The sequence below is a fragment of the Theobroma cacao genome, chromosome 6 (genome assembly GCF_053813885.1).
Source record: "Theobroma cacao isolate CCN51 chromosome 6, ASM5381388v1, whole genome shotgun sequence".
NCBI lineage: Eukaryota > Viridiplantae > Streptophyta > Magnoliopsida > Malvales > Malvaceae > Theobroma > Theobroma cacao.
In genome coordinates, this window is record NC_142644.1 from 5,916,335 (window position 1) to 5,926,925 (window position 10,591).

The 10,591-nt window shown below is 33.2% G+C and overlaps 2 long non-coding RNA genes across 2 annotated transcripts; both read left to right on the top strand.

Moving 5' to 3' along the window:
• The first annotated feature begins 4,614 nt into the window (after positions 1 to 4,614).
• LOC18595526 (uncharacterized) lies at positions 4,615 to 6,670 on the top strand. Its single transcript, XR_001928349.2, has 4 exons — positions 4,615 to 4,811; positions 4,915 to 4,943; positions 5,093 to 5,172; positions 6,553 to 6,670. It is a non-coding gene; the product is annotated as an uncharacterized LOC18595526 (long non-coding RNA).
• Positions 6,671 to 8,234: 1,564 nt separating this feature from the next.
• Positions 8,235 to 10,158, top strand: LOC148762013 (uncharacterized). The gene is made up of 3 exons (XR_016026899.1): positions 8,235 to 8,313; positions 9,151 to 9,216; positions 9,954 to 10,158. It is a non-coding gene; the product is annotated as an uncharacterized LOC148762013 (long non-coding RNA).
• Positions 10,159 to 10,591: the final 433 nt, after the last annotated feature.

A 10,591-nucleotide genomic window follows, 5' to 3' on the forward strand; every position in this document is an offset into this window, starting at 1 on the left:
GGCATATTCAAGCCATTAAGCAAATGATGAGAGCTTATGTCGAGCTTGAAAGAATGGATATGAGTGCTTTCCTTTCTTTGCCGATAAATTCCTACTCAGAAGACTATGATGGCATGCAAGATAAGGATGATCAGTAGAGTTCATCTCCAAATTTAAGGGAGTATTATCTATCTTTTACTTTTAGTAACACCGAGGACAATGTTAATTTTAAGTTTGGGGGGTAAATTTATTTTACTGATGGATGACTATTCTATTGAAGTTTTAGATTTAATTTTAGTTGCATGTTTATTTAGGTTTTAAGTAATTAGCTGATCATTTAATTTTTATGATTGATTAAATTTTTAGGAACCTAAAGTAGGAAACTAGAGTAAAGTTGTGCCAAATTTTTTGATGATATCCTTATCTAACAATGATAACTAGTTGTCTTACATCTTTAGCTTTAGGTAAATAAGGTTTTTATTTGGATTCATGCTAAATTCTTTTGCTTAGTATCATTGTTAGGATGTAATTTTCACAATTTTGAGCACTATATCTTTTGCCTTGAATTATTGTCATTATTTAGATAAGGTTTATATTGATATAAAATTTAGATTATGTTATGAATTCTAGAATTTGCTTGATTCTCTATCGAGATGAAATCTTAGGCAATACTTAGTTAGGGACATGATTTAAGTCATCTTTTGAACTATTTAAGCCTTTCAAGCTAACCCTGATATATTTTTATCCCTAGTATACCCTTTTGAGCTTAATTTTCCTTTTCTTTGTTTAACCACATAATAATGAGCTTAGCCTTTTAAAATAAACTTTTAATTTTGCAACCCTTATTCATAAACATGTATATTGTTTTAGGAAATATAGATTGAGCTAGATAGTAACAAGGTAGAAAAGGTTGAGATGTTGAAAAATTCAAAATTATTAGTATTTGTCCCACTATTTACCATAAAAGAAATAAATTTGGGAGTGTGAAATTGTGATATCAAAAAAAAAGAAAGAAAAAAAAAGATTAAACAAAACAAAAAGTTCAAAAGCGAAGAAAAAGGGTGTTTGTGGAGAATGAAAATAAAGCTCTTTATAGGTCCTAGAATAATTATGTGTTTCGAGTGATTTGAGTCACATTATATCCTTTATCCTACCTTGACCTTAGACATACATTACAAGCTTAATAAAGACCTATTGATCCCTAGTTTTGTATGCGTCTAATTAGTGGAGAAATAGTTGAAAAGTAAACTTATGAAATTCTAGTATTAATTTGAATTTCGTCTTGGCATAAACTCATTTGAATGTCATGATATACTTGGTAAAAGATTTCACACACACACATGAAAATCCATTCAAGAATGTTCTTAAATTAGAATTTAAGCATGAATTTGAATGATGCCTATATTTTTCCTTATGATTGAGATTGATAGACATACTTTTGAGGAAATTATGAGAAATCATTGACTTGGTGCACTTTATCTCTAGTAGTTGCTTTATTTAGTTATTTCGCTTTTATTATTTAAACCATTTTGCATAAGTTAGTTTTTTTCTGTGTTTTGCTTGAGGACTAGCAAAATCTTAAGTTTGGAAGTGTGATAACTTTACGATATAGAGTTTTTAGACTTGATTTTGATAGTAATTTAACTTAGTTCTTATAGTCATGCATAAAAATTAATTTGATTTTATTTAATTATTTTAAGTTAGTTAATTAGGTGAGTCAATCTAATCTTACTGAATTTTTTGCTTAAATTGGTGTTTATGTGTCTAAGATATTTTATTATTGATTAATTTGATGATTTTGTAGGTTTGCAATTAACAAGGCGAAAAGTTGTTGGGTGTTCACGAGATGCAAACCTTCACTGCACATATTTCTGTATTTCAATCATAACTTTCTCTACAGAACTTCAAATAAGGTAATTCTTGAACCATTGGAATTCTAACAGAAGAATATACAACTTTCATGCTTTCTACTTCACCCAATTCTGATCGGAATATGGTTGAAATTTTTGTCAAAATTGAAGGACTGCATTAGGAGCGCGAAAGTCAGAACATAACATTGAGAACTGTGACTCTAGATGTTGAGGACCGTAGTGCTAAAAATGACCAGGAACATGGGCACCAACATAGAGATATGAGGGCCATGGCTCTGGGGAATGAGAGTCGCGACACTCGAAGAAAATACTACAAAATCCTTTTTGGATTAAACTTATTTCTTGACACAAACTTGTACCCTATTTAAGCAACCTTTTATAGGACTTTTAGAGGCACGAAACACAAGACTTAGAGCTAAGATTCAACCACAAAATCATTGAATAAAAGTCTCATTGGAGCTAAGAAGAAGTTGCAAGATTCAGGAAGATTTGGAGATTAAGATTTCAACTCTTAAAGTTTCTTTATTCTTTTTGTTATTCTTTTATTTTTCTTAATTTGGTTTCAACGTTTGAACTTTATTTAATGATGATGTGTGATATTATGGGAAACTAATTTAGTTATCTAAGATTATGATTGAACTTAATACGCAGTTTAAATCATTTATCTCTCTTTTGTTCATGTTTAATGGTTTTAAATTGTTTATTCTATTTTGTTCTTAATGCTTCAAGTTGGTTGGCCACCAATTAAATTGATCTAGAAACCTAGGTTAAACCTTGATGAAGGAGATTTAGAGTAGACCTTGAATAGAATAGTGTATGATTGAATGCACTTAGTTGATTAGGTGGTTTGTTTTGCTTATAGGGTAGACATACACCTATAAGCCATACAAAGTCAAGATTAGAGTATGAAATTAATGAATCTTTCTTCAATTTAATTTGCATAAACATATAGTCAGTTAATTGGGAGAGTTATTTTTATAAGTAACTCGACAAAACTTGTAAACAATTTAAGACTCCAGATTAGCAACTTAAAAAATTGAACTAAGTGAAGAGAGAAAGACAATATTCGAATGAAGTATTAAGGGATATCATAATCTTAGGTCTGATAAGTAATCGAGTTTTTTTAAAATAATTTTGCTTGTTAATTTTAGATTAGTTTTATTTTTAGTTTTTTAGTTTTAATTTTTCTTCTTAACAAATTTAAATTTTAATTGTTTGAATTAAAATAGGGTGTATTAATTTTAGTATTTAACAGTAAAAATTAATTCAATTCTCTGTGGGATCGATACACTACTTACCATTATATTATTTGTTCAATACGTATAGTTACGTGGGTAAAAAATTAAACAACATTGATTTTTATAGTACAAAAAGGTTAGGACATGGTGTAAATGAAAGCTTCATTACTTTGATTCCAAAGATAAAAAATCCTAATGCTATTAGGGAATACCATCCTATTAGTCTAATGGTTTATGTATACCAGATTATTGCTAAGCTCTTAGAAAATCAACTGAAGAGAGTACTAGGCGAAGTTATTGGGGTCCATCAATTTGCTTTTGTGAAAGGAAGACAATTATTAACTTGTGCATTAATGGCCAATAAGATGGAGGATTTGATGTAAGAGAATAATGTTGGGGGTTTAATGCTAAAGGTGATTTTCGAAAAGGCATATGACAATGTGTTTGGGGGATTCCTTGAGTTAACAATGAAAAAGATGGGATTTAGGAGAAGGTGGTGAAAATGGATCATGGAGTGTGTTTTAGCTGTCTTAGTATCTATCCTTGTAAATGGGTCACTCACTAAATCAATAAAATTGAAAAAAAGGTTGCGGCAAAAGTGTCTTTTGTCTTTAGTTTTTGTTTAATATGGTAGTCGAGATGTTCAACTCTCTGATGGTTAAGACCATAGAAGAGAATATCTACAGTGATATTCCAATTAGTGAGAAAAATTTAAATTTATGTCACTTACAATATGTTGATGATGCCTTACTTTTTTACCAACCCAACCTGGAGTGTTTACTTAACATGAAAAGAGTATTACGTTGTTTTCAAATTGTGTTGAGATTGAACACAAACTTTTTGAAAAGTAGTCTTCTAGGTGTTGGGAATGTGGAAGAATTGAAGACATAGTCTACTAGAATACATTATAAAGTAGTTGTTTTACCATCTATGTATGTGGGTTTACCATAAGGAGCTAATCAGGCTTCATTGAAAATTTGGAAACTAGTGGTGGAGCATTTTGAAGCAAAATTGGAAAGGTAGAAGTCAAAATTTTTATCTCATAGAGGTAAAGTCACTTTATAAAGTTGAGCAATTTAATGTGAAGTTCAATGATTTTGAGTATTTGATGAGCTATACTTGATTTTTTAGTATTCATTTTTTGATGAATTTTTCCCAATTATTTGATTATGATTCTTCAGAAAAATAGTGTTATATCTATAGATGATTGATGACTGACAGAATGGCAATAAAAGGAAACCAAATGAATATGTTTTTACAAATTAAAGCATGAAGGGTTGACCCCTAGAAGTATTTGAGCCTTAGTTAGCTTTTAGAATTGTCAAGGATTGACCCTTGAGGAAGGGAGGGTCGTTCCCTGCATAACAAAAGTCTTGGAAAAAGTTTCTAGAAACACAAGAATTGACCCTCAAGGTTAAAGGGTCGATCCCCACAAGTTGGAGCCTAAAAATAGATATAGGAAATCAAAAAGATCAACCCCCTGAAGGGTAAAAGGTCAATCTCTATAGACATAGAAAGAAAAAATATGCCCAAAGATAGACTCTTAGGGTTTAAAAGGCAATCCTTAGGGTTTAGTGTGGATAAAATATAAGTCCCAACTTGAGCCTTACTTTTTATTTTTCATTACTTCAGCCTCCATTCACTCTCCAACAGCCCCCAAACCCTCCTACAACCATCAAAGACCACATTAGCAAGGATTCAACCTTCCAAATTCGAATCTAAGGTGGGACTCACTATTTTTAAGTTTTAAGGATCATGGGTTTAACCTAACACCCAGTTTCTACAAATTTCAACTTATTAATCCTTTTTTGTGTTGACAATTTTAGGGGTTTTACTCTTCAAAAATGTTATGGAGGTAAGGATATTTAACATTCTTTAATAAATGATTTCAGTTTAAAGTTTGAAGGCTTGTTGGAATTAAAATGAAGGATATTCAATTACTCAACTAGTTTCAAAAATGGCTTTTGCTAGAAACTAGGAGACTTATGGTATTTGTTGTGCAAGGTGATTGATGGAGCTTGAGACTGTAGGCAAGCAAGGTTTTGGCAACACAAAGCTTAGGAAAGAATATGCTTTTTGTCAAGGTGAGCGAGTACACCTCTTTATAGTATTTTATACTGTATAACTAAACATGATTTGTCGACTTGGTTAACTTGCATGATTTGAATGCTATTTTGATATTGATAAATGTAAATGTTTAAGCACAAATGTTTTCAATGAAGCTTTTCGAACTATTATGTAAGTAAATATCTCTACTATATTTACTATATATTAGTTTTCAACAAGGGAGACAAGCCCTTTCAAAAGTTTTCGATCAAAATCTCCTAGGATGGATGAATGAGGCATGATTGGCGCATGTCTAGATATGTACCTAGGTGGACAAATAGACACCCACCCTAATTAAATTTGATTGTGAAATGTTAGAAAGCCCACCAAGATGTACACGCTAGTGTGGATTATTAGAGTCATCTCTATGAGAAGGTGAATGTGAATGATAGAATGCCCAGTAATATAGAATGTTAGAGTGGATGAATAAGTCTCCATCATTTAAGGATCATATGTGTGGATGTATAGAAGCCCACTAATAAGTACATGAGATGAATGATAAAATGTAATGTAAGGTACTCGTTTTATTTTGAAATGAATTGTGAACTACTATTGTGTTATAAAAGTATGAATTTTGTATAACCAAATGTGGGGATAGAATACCACATGAATATAGCTACATGTGGGGGTAAGAATATCATACAAATATAGCCATATGTGGGGATAAGAATACCACACACTACTTCAGCCAGACGTGTGGGTGAGAATACCACACGTTATCCTAGCTAGGGTGGGGGTGAAAATACCACACATTATCATAGCCAAATGTAGAGGTAAGAATACGACATAGCCTTATAACCGTGAGTCAAGCAAACGTACCCATCTCCCAATATAGTCAACGATGTGAGGTTACTCTTTTTTTCACCAACAAATTTGATATTGTCATTTTTATATCTATAAGTTAGTTCAATGATATTGTACTTGTATGGAATGAAGATGTGTTTGATTGTTCAAGCTATGTGTTCATGTGTTGACTGAATATTATTGAACTAGTGAGCATGAAGACTCGAATGGTACTTTTAGATCCCAATATGAGAAATATTGCTCGATAGTCAAGTTGTGTGAAGATTAATATTGTTGCCTAAGGTGAAAGTACCGGTGTTTGTGATGTGAACTCTCTTGTTTTTCTCCTTGCAAATATTTTGTACTTAGAGTTATATTGGTTTATCAAATCCTTTATGTATCATGGATTTCAATTGCATTTATGGGAAATGGTTTGAATGATGTTATCAAATGTTTTAAAATGATGTTATCATGGATTATTGCAAAAACTCTTTCCCTTAGCTTGTCGCATTCTTGTATCCACTTACAGAGTCTTTGTGAATCACCCGCTAGTTTTTCTTATTTTTGTTTTATAGATTAGTAGCTCATTTGGCTTGACGCCTTGTGGAGGAGTAGCTCAACTTGCATTTGATAGGTGTGATAATGCCTTCCTTCTAACCTTCTAGTGTTGTTACAATCCGTATTGTGTTGTGTAAAACCCAACCCTATAAATACATGTCATGACATACATGCACTGAGTAGCATGTTATTATGCTAGGAAAGCACATAAGAAAAGACGAAACCCGATATCGTACCTAACGGTACACTTGAGTTGATTTAACCTCGAACTAGTTCAAATAGGAATTTTAGGATGAAATTTAATATTTTTTATAGTTCAGGAATGACTAAAAACGATTGTTCGGAGTTCGAGGGTTCATTTGGGGTAAAATTAGAAATTTTGATATTCAAGGGCAAAATCGTCATTTTGCCACCTAAGATAATAATTTGATCATGGAGTGAAATTTTTGACCAAGATTAACTATTTGGAGTATAATTTAATGATAGGAAGTGAAAAAGTTTAATTCTGGTGATTTTTGGAGTGTAGGGGCAAAATCGTAATTTTGCCACCCATGGACAAAATTTGAGATTTTGAGAGAATTTTGATCAAATTTGACAAATTGGAGAATGGTATGAGTATAAGGGATGAAAAATATGTCTATGGGCAATTTTTCAATTTTTGGGGCAAAAATGTAATTTTTGACTTTTACGGGGGCAAAAGTGTAAATTGCAAAAATTACTCCACCGAGACTTTGGATGAGTCTGAGAATTTTATCTAAGCTATGAATATATGAGACAAGTGTATGGTGAAAATTTGGAAACAAATGGATGAAATTTTAAAAATGGGCCAATGGGAAAGTGACACATGGCATTTTTTTAATGAAATAATATTATTTTAATGAAAAGTCAGCCATTTAAACCCAAATTTTGAGTGCTGGCCGGCCATAAGGAAGAAAAACAGAGGAAATAGAGAGGAAAGGAAGAAGAAAAGAAAAACCAAAGAGAAACAAGAAAATTCAAAGAGAAATTCGCGGTTTTCGACCGTTTACGCGTCTAACGGTAAGATTTTTCGATTTTAGCTTGATTCCTACCTTTCCTATGCCTTTATTTCCATTTAGCATGCTTGAGGAGAGAGATCAAAAAGTGATATCAAGGGCTGGACGAAATTCTAGGAGAGAGAAATTGAAATTTTTAGGTTTTGATTTTTAGTTAAATTGATAGTTTTAGTTAGTTAAATGTGTTTAGAAATTAAATTGGGCAAGAAATCATTAAATTTTCACAATACCCACTCTTGGCTGGATGCTCAATGCTGTACAATGATGATGAATTGATTTTATTCTAAGGAAAATGAAGAGAAATGATGAAAAACGATTAAACGTGATAGAAAAAAACAAAGTAGAAAATTTACCGAGTTAATGTCCCATTTTTGGCCGAATTTTCCAAGGAAGGGAGTGAGCTGATTTTGTTGTTTTTAGAAGGTTATTGGCTGATATTTAATGGTTAGAAATGTTGGAGAGAGAATGGGATGATTTAGAGCTAAAATGGAGCGCGTTAGCAATTTATCGGGCAAAGTGCCAAAAATAGGTTAATACCGCATTTAAGCCGTTTTAGGCTATTGCATTTCATACCATGCATTAGTATAGGATTTAAGTTAATTATATAGTGATTTAGCATCAATGTGATGAATTGTGTAAATTTTTGTAATGTGTCTAGGAGGAGAGCCTTCCGGAAAAGGCAAAGAAGTCGTACCCGACGAGTAGTGATCGGGGCGCTTAGAAAGCTTTTATTTTGTACAAACGGTGAGTAAACTTATTATTATTGTAAATTATCTAGAGTTTATTTTAAATGCCCTTTATGTATTTTATGAAATGAGAACGAGATTAAAACGGGATTTTTGATGTTTTAGGAATAAATGTGACAAATAAAAATATATTGTATTGATTATGAAATTGAGTAATTGGAGGCTACAAATTGACTTGAAAAATATATATTTTCCTAGGAATGGCTTATGAGAAATGAGTATATGTGGCTATATTTTGTGAATGCATTGGGAAATTTATGTAAGTTGTTTTACTATGCAGGCTGGATAAATAAATAAAAGCCACGTTATACTGTCGAAATTTTATTAAAATTGGTGGGTTAGTCACTGCAGTGACGGGTTTCCGTGGACTGCCTATTAGAGGGGCACGGTAAACCCAGTTATATAGTTACTCCGGTTGTAGAGGCGAGGAGGGTAACTCCTGGGGTAGTATTAGAGCTCACTTCACGTCGAACCCCCACGTGAATGTGTAACTCGGCCAACGCCAAGGGACGGCTTGTTTTAAAAATAAAAATGTGTTTCACGTGTGAATATTTTAACACCCTTGACGGACTCGGTTAGATACCTCGGCCAAGGTATCCCCGAGGATTAGTTTTGGCTTGAGCCTTGTTTTAATAAAAGCCATAAGCCTTAACAATTGTTTTGGTAAATTACAAATACTTTGTGGTTTAAGAAATAAATTGAAAACATTATGAAATGAGTTGAAATTTGTTGTTTAAACTTGCCTCCATTTTACTCGCCTTTAGATATTTATGATAATGTCTGTTTACTCATTGGGATTGCAAAATCTCACCCAACTCCTTTCCACCCATTTCAGGTTCAGTATAGACTGTAGATAGCTGATCTCATCGAGGACTACTATTGGATCTGCATTTTCCAAACCGTAGGTTCACAGTCCTCTTTACTTTTGTTTATTCGGGGGCCCTCTGGTTATTGTAAATTAAATTAAATATTTTGGCTTACTGTATTTCAGTATGTATAAATTTATTTAGCTTTTACGCTATAAAAATTATTCACGTATAACTTTATAAATATTGTTTTATAAGAAAATAGAATATTTCCCTTAATATTTCTTTTATTTTCTTATTTTATTCAAATAATCGTAATTTCGTTTTAAATGAAGATTTTAGACTTTTAAACTCATTTTGAATATGAATTATGTATTTTGTACTTGTATATTACGTTTTAGCCAGTTTTGAAATTTTTGAGAAAAAAAATGACCAAAATACCCCTATGTGGCGAAAATTTTATTTTGATTGTTTTTGATCTAAAATAGTATATATTCTCTAAAGACTCGATATCTAACAATGATTGCTCACAAGAAAGGAAAGAAACTGATATGTAAGCCTTGCGGGGTTCCGGTTGGCATTCCGGATAATGAGTGTCAATCGGGACGTCGCGGCGATTGTCATGGGCCTGAGGGAGGTTCCGGGTCGTGACAATTCTATTGGTATCAGAGCTTTTGGTTTTAAAGATCAAAGTTTTTAGTTTTAAAGTTGTTTTAAAAATTTACAATATCAGTGTGGCCCCGGATTAAGTTAAGTTAGGTTAGGTTGAATAGAATGCATGCATCTGCATATAGAGCCTAAGGTTACCTAAACTTGCTCGTATTTTTTATAGATTACAATGCCTCCTAGACGCGGACGTCCACCTCTCACTAGATCGGTTGGGAGGGGAAAAGGTCGTTCCCAACGTCATCAGCCAAATACAGTAGAGGAGGAATCAGCTGCATCTACCATTCGGGCAGCACCTGCTGCTGAGCAGGCCGATAGTCCTCCACATCCTCCATCTCCTCAGCCACCTACGGGTATTCCCGCCATGCCTACTGAGGCAGCACAAGCATTGGCAGCTTTCTTTGCAGCAATGGCTAGTCAAGCTCAGACTGGTCAAGTTCCACCTGTAGTGCCTCCAACTACTCCTTTAGTTCCACCACCAGTACAGAATGTATCCATTTCCAAGAAGCTGAAGGAGGCTAGGCAATTGGGTTGTGTATCTTTCACGGGTGAGTTGGATGCCACGGTGGCAAAGGACTGGATTAATCAGGTTTCAGAGACTCTCTCTGATATGAGATTAGACGACGACATGAAGCTGATGGTGGCTACGAGATTATTAGAGAAGAGGGCTCGTACTTGGTGGAATTCGGTGAAGTCCCGTTCCGCTACTCCTCAGACATGGTCTGATTTTCTCAGGGAATTCGATGGTCAGTATTTCACTTATTTCCATCAGAAAGAAAAGAAGAGAGAATTTCTGAGTTTGAA